A 12,505-nucleotide genomic window follows, 5' to 3' on the forward strand; every position below is an offset into this window, starting at 1 on the left:
CGTGTGAAAATGTTACAGAATGTACAGATGTTGTTTGAAGGCATACTAATGCAAATCCAGTAGATATGTTTATAATAACAATGTTTAAAACTATCTCAGATGTTATGCCTTTGTTCTGCAACTATTTTTGGCTTTGTTTAGAACTGTTGTGCCAAGATGGTACAATCCCTGGTTTTATGCTTTTGTCCAGAGTTGTTGTGCAAAGAAGTTGGGGCGGGGGGGGGGGGGGGGTTGTAAGAATGTCAATGTCCAGATGTTTGCCTGATACTTTGTTTCTCATAAATGTGATTTTCTAGCAAATCCATGATTTTACACCTTTGCTCTACCAATAATTTTGGTTTTATTCAGAATTCTGTGCTAAGAGGTTGAGAGGTAGTGGGAAGGCAGATAACATTTTGTACAGGTTACTTGGTGCCTGTCATTAAGTCACTTCAGACATGACTTTTGGCTGGATTGTGTTGCGAAAGTGGGAATAGTCTTTTTTTTTGCACCAGATTTTTATTGCTTTCTAGTTTGGTGTGCTCCCCTTAACTTGTGGCTTTCTACTTAAACAGTTGTTCATTCAGTCTTTAGTCAGCTGTTTCAGACAGCTTGTAATAGCAATATTTTGGGCCTGTTTGCATGTTTGGTGGGAGAGGGGAATGAAAAGAGAACTTTGACGAATATACTAAGTTCACCTCCAATGTCTGGTGTTTGACTTAAAACTCTGTGACTTGGGCCTTTGTCTTGTCAAGGAGTTCTTTTCGCTTGCTAATCAGTTTCTTTCTTCAGTCTTTCTGACTGCAATACAGTGGTAACTGATGTCAATGAAAGTCATTATGCGATATGGATGTGTGTATCATTTTAGTAATAACCAACAAATGGGTGCAGTATTTTAAAAATCTACCCATGACTGGTGTGGTTAAATCACGAGGGCAAAGCTCAAGTGATTAAACAAAGGCAACCATGGGTAAATTTTCAATATACCCACACCCACAAGTTGGTTATTGCTATTATATAATGACATTATTTAAAAAATTACTTACTTTTCTTAAATAATGTCTTTGTATAATGGCGCTCTGGAGTTCTTTCACATTACTTCCAGATTCGTCTCCTTTGTTGATGTACTGTGCATGAGTATGGGGCTTATGTTCCATGCTTATGCAATACATCAGTGCTTTGGTAAGCAAGCAAAGAAGAAAGAAAGATCTCTGTTGCTTTTTTTTTCTTTGAAAACAAAAAATATTGTTAAATCCAAACAGTTTAGAGTTACAAGAGAGACAGGACAAAAATACCTGGAAAATCAGGTATGTTTCTTTAGTTTTGCATGACATACCTGATTTTCCTTGTATTTCCTCTGCCCTTCATATGTACCTTTTGACCTCTTAACTCAGGAAAACTGCAAAGCTTTAAATAAGGGGGAAAAAAGTCCTTACTATAAACGTTGCTGTTATAAACTTAGAAATCATATATTAATAGATGAAGTCCAGACGGACTTCAATGACCAGACTTTTTCTATTGGTATATACTATATTTTACAATGGGCATGCTAGTTGGGCTGACCAATCAGGGTGCACGTTTTTGCATACTAATGAGCTACCATTGTATAATTTGTAGTATGCTTCATTTGTGCCTATTGCCTGCATTACAGTTCTTTTTGCCTACTGGTCAGTGTTACTCTGCAGTTTTTCTGCCTGCAGTACCACAGTAACAGATGTCAACATAACAGAAATAATTCATTTCAGTTGTCTGTTTTACAGTTTGTCCTAATAAACAGTGTTCAGTATTGGTTGCCCCTTCTTTTGTGCCTACAGTTATTCTACCATGACTTTTGGGAAGCTAATCCATTTTTCTGGTTTATGATCTGCTTGCACTGCAGTTCTTTTTTCTTCCTGTCCTTGTTTATCTTCAGTTTTTCTGTCTACATTGCAAGATGGAATCAACTAGTCACTTTTCTTGTTGGGTGTGCATTGTTCCATGGATTGTATAGCTCTTAGTTGACTTAGTGTAGCAGCTTCAATTCTTCTTATCCTGAATGCATTGTAATGGTGTTCAGGCCTTAGTACTGTACTCATCATGTGGGCCCTTGAAATACAAGTCAGTTAGATGACATCAAATATGATGTAGTGTTAGAGGGGTTGGTAATGGTGCCTGGTTGTATAACATATATTTGGGGTTATTTCCTTTTATTATGATTTTTTGTAGGAGTACTAGTGCAATATGGTAGAAAATGCTGGAAGAATAATGCAGAAAAATGAGTTATACTTAGTGTCTCTAAGCAGAGGAGGCAAGTGTCACAGGCAGAGTGTTAAGGGGTAGGTTGTAGGGACAAGTGTCACAGGCAGAGTGTTAAGGGATAGGTTGTAGGGCAAGTGTCAGAGGCAGAGTGTTAAGGGATAGGTTGTAGGGACAAGTGTCATGGGCAGTGTGTTAAGGGATAGGCTGTAGGGAGAAGTGTCATGTGCATGTGTTAAAGGATGGGTTGTAGGGACAAGTGTCACAGGCAGAGTGTTAAGGGGTAGGTTGTAGGGACAAGTGTCATGGGCAGTGTGTTAAGGGATAGGTTGTAGGGACAAGTGTCACAGGCAGAGTGTTAAGGGATAGGTTGTAGGGACAAGTGTCATGGGCAGTGTGTTAAAGGATAGGTTGTAGGGACAAGTGTCATGGGCAAAGTGTTAAGGGATAGGTTGCAGGGACAAGTGTCACAGGCAGAGGGATAAGGGATAGGTTGTATGTTGCAGTTACAGTTAAGATACTTATTGCTTACACTGGTTGGCTAGTCTGGAGATTATATTCCCCATTTTGTGGCATGAAGCACCTTGAAACTGAAGGTTTGCCTCCGTGGATCCATCAAGTAAATCTGATGGGTAACATTCCACTATTGTCATATGAGACTTGTTTCTATGTGATGTTGATTTTTATGGATGTGATCTGGAAATACTATCATCCTTAGAATAAGTGCTCAGAATGCTAACCTTTTGGTCAGTTTGCATTATGTAGCCCAGGTTAGGTCAAAGAGAGTGGTGGTGTAACATGTAGCTGAAGTGCAGTGCTTTTACTAGCATGACAAAGGGACTGGTATCTGAATGTGTAGTAATTCTGCTTTACTTCCATTTCCAGTTAGAAATGATTTGTCAGGAGCACCAAAAAGAAAGCTTCAGCAGCAGAACAATGAAGATGCAATGAGACAGGAGGGTTCCATTAGGAAATTTTTCTGTTGGCCATCCAAGAAGGGAGAGTCAGCACAACAAAAAGTCTACCTCCAGTAGAACACAGTGGTTCTGCAGTACAACCTACCCACTGTGATTCCACTATCGTTATCATAGAAAGTGTCCATTCTGTTGCAGCTGCACCACAGGCTGCCTTCTGTGAATCTACAGCCATTACCATGGGACAAATTATGCCAATATGTGAAGATTCAACCTTAGAAGTGCTGCCAGGATCACCAGAGTTTGATATGGAAATGACCTATACTTCTGTAGTGACAACATATGTGGCTTGTCACTTGCAGGGAGTGTCAGGTGTATCATTTGAGGATCTAGGAACTTTGGCCAGACTTGATAAGGGATGAGTTTAGGGTAGCTGCCACCCTGCATGAACCTGTGCAAGTGGTGTTGTCACAGTTCCCAGTCAATGTGCAGAGAAGAAGATTTATGTCAGAAAACTGTTTTCATATGCTGCCTAATGGGAAGAGACAAAACACACCCAGCTGACATATTCTCTCAAAAGATGCAGTGTTTTGCTTTGCTTGCAAATTATTCTGAAATTCTAACCATCTTCTCTGATCAGGTGATTACAAAGCATGGAGAGAGATGTCCAAAGCTTTAGACTGCCATGACCGAGAACCGGAGCATTTAACATGCATGCTGAAGTGGAAGGAATTGGACAATAGACTAGTAGGCAAACAATGGATGATAGACAAGCAGTAATTGAAAGAGAACTTACTAGTGTGGTGTGTAGTAGTTAGGTAAGTGGACATTTCAAGGACTGGAGCCATGGTTGAGGAACACTTTCTGGGATTTGTGCCTGTGAATGGTGTGACAGCAGTACTTATGGAAGCATTTCTTCAGACTCTGCAACATCATCAACTGGACATTAATGACTGTTGAGGACAAGGATATGACAATGGCAGCAATATGAAAGGGGAAAGAGCTGAAGTGCAGGCCTAGATAAAACAGATGAATTAAAGGGCTTTTTATATGCTGTATGCCTGACATAATTTAAATTTTATAGTTAGTGATGGAGCACATTCATCACTGCAGGCAGTGTCTTTCTTTGGATGTCTGCAGAACACTTAAACAATCTTTTCAGCATCAATGAGTCAATTATACTGCTTGAAATGACACATAAACATCACTGTGAAGCCACTGTCTGAGACTCACTGGGAGTACAGGATAGACTTCATCAAGGCAGTACAGTTTCAGCTGAAAGGAGTCATGGAAGCATTACAGGACATAGGTGAAGCTTTACTTACAAGTGATGCTGCAACATAGCAACAGGTAAGGGGACTGTGCTCAGAAATTGTAATATCAATAATCATCGTATGTTAAGTGGTTTGGTAAGATGTGCTGACAGAGGTAAATCATGCAAGCAAAGTGCTGTAGAGGCCACTGATATTTCTAAATGTGTCAGTGTTGGTGTTAGCTGTGGACTTGATGAGGAACTACAGAGAGACAGGATTTTATCATGCCATGGGTGAAGCCATGAAGAAAGCAGAAGAACTGGATGTTGGCACCAAATTTCAGGAAAAGAGGCAGAGGGAAGTAAAATGTTTCTTTAACTTTGAAGGGGCAAACAAGAGAGTAGAGGATCCAATGGTAAAATTATGTGTAGACTTGTTCAATGTACTGCTGGATAGAGGAATGCAGTCATTTATTGACCAGTTTGAGCAGCTTTCAGAGTCTGATAAGGCCCTTGGAGTTTTATCAAATATTAAAGGCCTGAGTGAAATTGCAGGAGATACATTGATCCAACAGTGTGAGGCTCTGAAAGAACAACTGACAGACAGGACAAGTAGCCACTGTGACACTAATGACTATGACCTTAAACATGTACTGAAAAGACTTTCTCGAATGCTTGATGCTAAATCGTCAACGCTGACTGTGTTAAATGACGTCATTCACAACCAGTTACAGGACATGTATATAAATACTTATGTTTCACTAAGCATTTATTTGACTGCACCTGTTACAGTGGCTACTGCAGAATGCAGCTTTTCCAAACTGAAACTCATAAAGCCATTCCTATGATCATCGATGAGTCAGGGAGACTTTCAAGCTTAAGAAAAAACTCCAAGACCGTCCAATGAAGACAATAATTCGATAAAAAGGCAAATCCTTTATTCAGTAGTTGAGTAATAAAAATCCAAAGGACAGCAGAATGAGAAACAGCAATATCAGACAAGCGCTTTCGCTTGGGTAATACCAAGCTTTATCAAGTCAAAAACAGTTTCTTTCAAAGAAGCTACTGTTTAAATAGGAATCTTAATTAGTCACATGTTTAATTACTCATGTGTGCAAGGACTCATGGGAATTTTTGAAACTCTTTCCTGTTTCCAATTGCCCCCCCTCCTCCTTTTTGGTCACCATTGACATCAAAGACCTTTTTTCTAGCATTCCCCACTCCACAGGGTTAGAATGGTTTGCTGATTTTTTCACCAAAGAAACCAACTTGGGTAACAACTTCATCAATCTAATTATTGACATGATGAACATGGTTTTAAATAACAACTACATTTTTTTCAACGGGGAACTATTCAAGCAGTTAAAAGGAGTGGCGATGGGTGCCTCCTGCGCTACCAATTACGCCAACGTGGTATTACACAGATGGGAGCAAGAGTACATACTTGGCACGACTTGGGCACAGTTTCTCACCTTTTACTGCAGATACCTTGATGACATCTGCCTCATTTGGAAAGGCACTGAAGACCAGTTATCGACCTTCCTGCAACACATCAACAGCACCACGGAGTTCTTGACCTTCACACACAATATTAGCCATGAAGAATTGCACTATCTTGATGTTACTATTCATAGGGACCCTCAATCTTTGGAATTACATTCTAAGGTTTACAGGAAACCTACTTTTTCAAACTCTCTTTTACACTATGAGAGTCAGCATCCAATTCACCAAAAGAAAGGCATAGTAAAGGGACAACTCATAAGAGCATCAAGAATGTGTAGCAGATTTTCCGATTTCTTAGAGGAGATCCAAAATCTACACTGTATGTTCATTGAAAGAGGTTACCCTGTCAATTTGCTCAATTCACTAACGGATGAAATTCTTATTAAAAGAGACACCTTATACCCTCCACTGCTTGGATGCACACAAGTGCAGATTCCCAGCCTTACACAACAACAAAACAAAGAGAAGGATGGCAACTTCATCTACACTTTTTCTGATAACTCCGAACAAATTGAAACCATTGTTTCCAAATACTGGTTTGTATTGGCCAGCAATGATGATTTCAGGAACATTATTCCAGCCAAACCTAATTTTGTGAGGAAGAGGGGGCAAAACCTCAAAGAAATCTTTGAGAAAAAACTCACAACAACCACTCATAACTCACAACATAACAAAGGCACCTTCAAATGTGGTGCCTGTAAGCAGTGTCCTCTTATTACAAACAAATCCTACATTTATTTAAAATCCAGACACACTCACATTAGATCTCCTGGCCACTTTTCATGTGGAACAAAAGGAGTGGTCTACATCGGGCTCTGCATCACCTGTGGTGCCTTTTATATAGGTAAAACTGAGAGAGAATTCAGGAAAAGGTTGTATGAGCACATTTATGACATTGAAAAGAAAAAGGAAAGTAATGCCTTTTTCAAACATTCACTCATATGTCACAATTACAAACTGTCCTTCATGATTCTTGAACAAGTGAACCCTAGCACTAGAGGAGGTGACTGGAAATCAACCCTGGAATACAGGGAGCTGATTTGGCAGCTCAGGTTGGATGCAGGAAGGCCTCCGGGGTTAAACGGTACACTTAGCATAGGCTCAGTGTTGAAGCTTAGAAGAGCCAGGCTGTAATATGTTTTACCATACCATTACCACCCCACACCCCACTTCATACATATTTTACACACATCTTACAACTTACAAACTGGGTGCTATTCATATGCATTACGACACCATTTTCTTATGACCAACAAAAATGTAATACACACATTCTTATCCCATTCTGTATTGCTGTTTTTAAATCTATTTGGTTTACACACAATCCTTATTTTTATTTTTATTTTTATTCTCATTTACATTTTTAATACTGTTTTTTCTTCGTTGGACGATTTTTGTATGTAATTTTATAATGGTACCAATACGGTCCATCAGCTATGCATCATCTCACAAGTAGTGCAGATGTTAAACTTTTTTATGTACACTTGAATGATTTGTTTTATTTACTTGCTTATGACATTTCAAACTGATTCCTTTAATGAGACCCAGCTGTAATTAAACATGTGACTAATTAAGATTCCTATTTAAACAGTAGCTTCTTTGAAAGAAACTGTTTTTGACTTGATAAAGCTTGGTATTACCCAAGCGAAAGCGCTTGTCTGATATTGCTGTTTCTCATTCTGCTGTCCTTTGGATTTTTATTACTCAACTACTGAATAAAGGATTTGCCTTTTTATCGAATTATTGTCTTCATTGGACAGTCTTGGAGTTTTTTCTTGGGTTTGTGTGGTTTACATTTGGTTTTCCGAGACTTTCAAGCTTATCTTTGCTCTCAGGTGATCATGAAGTGGGACAAGATTTATCATACAACAATCTTATTGAAGACTTTATCTGGAAGAAAATTCATAAGATACCAGTAAAGCTCTAGGAATGTGCACATCTTTCCTTCCCAGTAATCTTTTAGAATGCTGTATGGCTGTAAATTTCAGGTTGCTCCTTAGCCTGGCTTGTATAATATTATGCTGTGTATTAACTCTGATTTTTCTTACTCCAGCAGATAGGGCCAAGTAAGACAAGAAGTAAGAAAAAAGCAACAGGATTTGTTGAGGCAAGGACAGTTAAGAGTGGGAAGATTCATCATGAGGCATGGACAGTTAGGAGCGGCAGGATTCGTTGTGAGTCAAGGACAGTTAGGAGTGGCAGGGCTCATGAGTCAAGGACATTTAGGAGTAGTAGGATTCATCATGAGGCAAGGACAGCTAGATATGACAGGATTCATCGTGAGGCATGGACAATTAGGAGTGGCAGGATTCGTCGTGAGTCAAGGACAGTTAGGAGTGGCAGGACTCATGAGTCAAGGACATTTAGGAGTAGTAGGATTCATCATGAGGCAAGGACAGCTAGATATGACAGGATTCATCATGAGGCATGGACAGTTGGAGTGGCAGGATTCGTCGTGAGTCAAGAACAGTTAGGAGTGGCAGGACTCATGAGTCAAGGACATTTAGGAGTAGTAGGATTCATCATGAGGCAAGGACAGCTAGGTATGACAGGATTCATCATGAGGCAAGGACAGCTATAAGCAATGAAAGGGGCAGCAGTTTGAAAAGCTGAGGAGCCATCTGCCACCAAGACAGCTAATGACCAACCCATCCCAGAAAACAATCCTACACACAACTCTAACCTAAAATGCTCCCCCATACCCATTGCCACAATAAAAAAAAATGTTTACTTAAGCTTAAACCCTGTATTCTTGCCCCTGACAATCTACCCCCACACTTTCTGCAGCTAGCTGCAAACTCTATAGCTTATCACATCAACATACTCATTAACAGATCAATTAAAGAGTCCCTTGTCCCAGACATCTGGAAAAAAAACATTCATTCTCCCCTTACACAAAGTCTGCACCAACACAGACACCACAAACTTTCGACCCATAGCTATTCTCAACCCCTCTCTAAAATACTGGAAAAATGCATCCATGCCCAACTCCTCAACCAACTGCTTGAAAAAAAATTTTATCACCCACTCAGCATGGTTTCAGACCAGGGCAAAGCACCACTACAGCCCTCCTCTCCTTCCTTGATACAGTTAACCGGGCACGGGATTCTGGTAAAATAATCGCTTCTCTTTTCCTCGACCTCTCCAAAGCTTTCAATATGATTTCCCACACTATCCTCCTCTCTAAACTATCTACCCTCCACATTTCCCCACCTACCCTACAATGGTTCAATAGCTATCTCTCCAATAGGGAGCAATCCACCAAATGACAACAGTCTTACTCTCCCTTCCTCAATACTTCCACAGGGGTAGCCCAAGGCTCCATACTTGGTCCTGTCTTATTTAGCATCTTTATTAACAACTTTCACAGGACTCTCCCATAATGCGCAGTAATCCATTATGCTGATGACTCTACAATAATATGCACTGCAAATTCCAGCTCTGAACTCCAGCAGATCACCCAGAATGCCCTCACTTCTACTTGCCCTAAATAAAAAAAAAAAAAACTAAACTAGTAATTTTTACCCCTAAGAAAACCACTCCCCTAAATAAAAAACTCTTCAGTATACAAGACCAAGACAATACCACTATAGAAGTTGTCCCACACACTAAATTACTAGGCATTATTATAGATGAAAACCGAAACTTTGACCTACACATAAACAGTAACATCAAAAAAACACCAAAAGCTCGGTATGCTGTACAGGCACCAACACTTTCTTAGCCTCTCTACTAGACAAACCCCTGCAAGTACATTTTTATTACCCTGTCTCCTTTATGGTGCCTCTCTCCTCACTAATATCCAAAATTCTACAAAATCCAAACTTGAGATGTGTTGCAACAGAATAGCCAAATTTGCCACCAAGGCCAAATTCTCATCCCACCACTGTGACTCAATGAAACAATTAGGCTCTTTGGAACTCCCCCACCATCTCTCATTCACCCAGCTAACTACAGCACAAAAAATAATCTACAGACCCACAGACTGTCCTGCTCTCTCAACTCTGCTTGTCAAATACCAACCCAGCAGGTAACTAAGATCTGAAAATCATCTACTTCTAAAAGTAGAAAAGCCCACCTTACCGGCTGGTCAACTGCTGTACTCCTTCACCATCGCCAAACTATGGAACTCATGTCCTCCTTCTATAAGAAACACAGGCAGCACCACCACCTTCAAACAAACACTGAAAAATCATCTCAACTCTTTCTGGCTATGTACCTGCTCTGTAACCTAACCTCTTCCATCTCCTTATATTATAACTTAATTCCTATGCTTTTTACTACTAGGGACTGATGATACTTTCTCCATATTTATTATTTTTTTTCTTTCATCACTTGTTGATACTGGTACAATAATGCTGATTAATTTATCTCCATTTTTACCACTCTGAATTCATCTGGCAACCAACTAAATTCCTGCTTTTATGTATATATTCTGTATGTGTTACTGTAATCAAACCAACTAAATTCCTGACTTATGTATATATTCTGTATATATTCTGTATATATTACTGTAACCACTATGTGTAAAACTGTTTCTACTTCTGTACCAATTAATGTCTAATTTTTTTTCTGCATCTATGTTCTTGTCGGAGCTTTTCTCCCCAGGCCTCCACTGAAAATGGGCTCTTTTAGGCGCAGTGGACTTTCCCGGTAAACAAATGCAATAAAGAAAATAAATAAATCTGTACACTGACGATAAATGACACTCTGGTGCCTGTCATATGTGTGCTTTTTCACTTCACCTGTTTCTCTTTGGGTGTGATTCTGTCTGCGGTCTCTGTTGTCTGCAGTGTCTGTCATCTATGTGCTTTCTGACATCACCTGTTTCTCTTTGAGCTCAAGTCTGTCTACAGTCTCTCTGATCTCCATGGTTTTCTCCTATATGTCTTGTGTGTCTGTAGTATTTTCTACATGTGTGCCATGGTTGTCCTGTGTGCCTCTGCAGTCTGACTGTTCTGCATGTCTATAGCTGTCTGTCTTGTGTGGTGGGGTCATTTTGTCTAATGCTTCTTGTGTATTTCAATCTTGCTGTAGTGCTTCCTTTGTCATGTGTGGGTCTCTGCTCAGTCTTGTTGTAGTTTTGTCTTGGTCTTGTGTGGGTATCTCTGTCCTGTGTTTGTCGAAGTTTGTGTGGGTGTCTATGTCCCAACTGTGGGTGGCACTGTCCTGTGTGTTGATGTTGCTGTCATTGTCTCTGTATTGTATGTGGGAGTCTCTGTCCTGTCTTGCTGTAGTGCTGTTTTTGTTGTGTGTGGGTGTCTGTCCTGTGTGTGGGAGTCTGTGTGGGTGTGTTTTTGTACCTCTGTGGGACTGGCTACCTTGATGTGGTACAGAGGCTTGTAGTAATGTAACATTGGTACTAAATGTAATCATGTGTGTACTTTGATGCAGTACTAGTGGCCATACAAGTCTTTGTAATGGTCTGAATGCATTAACACTTTATATAGTGATCGTTAAAGGTTGCTGGGAGAGCTTGACAAGTAAGGGGGCATGGCGACAATGTGGTCACACCTTACATCCTCCTTGATCGCCCCCCCCAACTTGAAACTTGCTGGTGGCCTCCAAAATGCACAGAACCTGGTGACAGACATACTGTATTTTAAAGGAAATAAATCAAAAATCCCTGTGAAACAGTATGTTCCTACATGACATAATATGTTAAATACTAAGTAAATATGTTTTATACATTAATTGATATATACCTGTAGAATATACTTGATGTAAGTAAATTAAATCTTACCTAGGCACAGCCTACCAAGCAATATGTGAAATATGTAGTCCTTGTCCTAAAGAATAAAGGACACAGCTAGCCAATTAAAAGGATTAATAAGGGTGGGTAATAACATCAATTAAAGGAATCTGTGTATTAAATCTTCACATAAAAAGCATGATAATGCCACATGGAAGTCCAGAAAGATAGGGTCTTGTGAGAAATTTTTATATCTATATTACTGAATAGACAAAAATACAATTTATTTAGATAAATGCTCTTGTCCATTGTATTAACGTTCCATTTTTATCAATATATATATATATATATATATATTTAGAACAATCACTCTTCTATCCAGGTGTCCTTAATTGCCTTTTTAGGCTTGTATTTTTCCAGTCCATTTCTTGATGATTTTTAGATTTAAAAAAGGAAAGGGCATCTCCTGAGGAGTCAAAAGCACTTGTTCCCCTGAAAGATAGAGTCGTAATTCTTTTGGAAATGAAATGTGACATTTAATACTGTATATTCATAAGGACTTTACCAGTTGTAAACATACCTCCATTCTTCCATTACTTTCTGTGAAAAGGCATTACAAGTATGATATTACAATTACCACTTTTCAGAGGGAGTTTGTTCAATCAGTTTTCATAAGTTCTTTGTCCACAGGTGAGATGAATTTGACAATTAAAGACCTAAGATGGACTCCTTCCTTAATTGGAGGTTTTGAGAGAGATCTATGAGGTACCTATACACCTCATGACAAACCTTCCTCCCGATTTAACACATTTATAAACCACCAGGTGAGGAAACTATCCATGTTTTTGCCTTTATTTATTCAGGTACACCAAAAATCCATACATTATTTCCTCTTTCCTGGTTTTGTAGTTCATTCACCTAATTCAGTAG

This window comes from Protopterus annectens, chromosome 8.part0, assembly GCF_019279795.1.
Source record: "Protopterus annectens isolate FY-2018-M chromosome 8.part0, PAN1.0, whole genome shotgun sequence".
Classification (NCBI taxonomy): Eukaryota; Metazoa; Chordata; order Ceratodontiformes; family Protopteridae; genus Protopterus; species Protopterus annectens.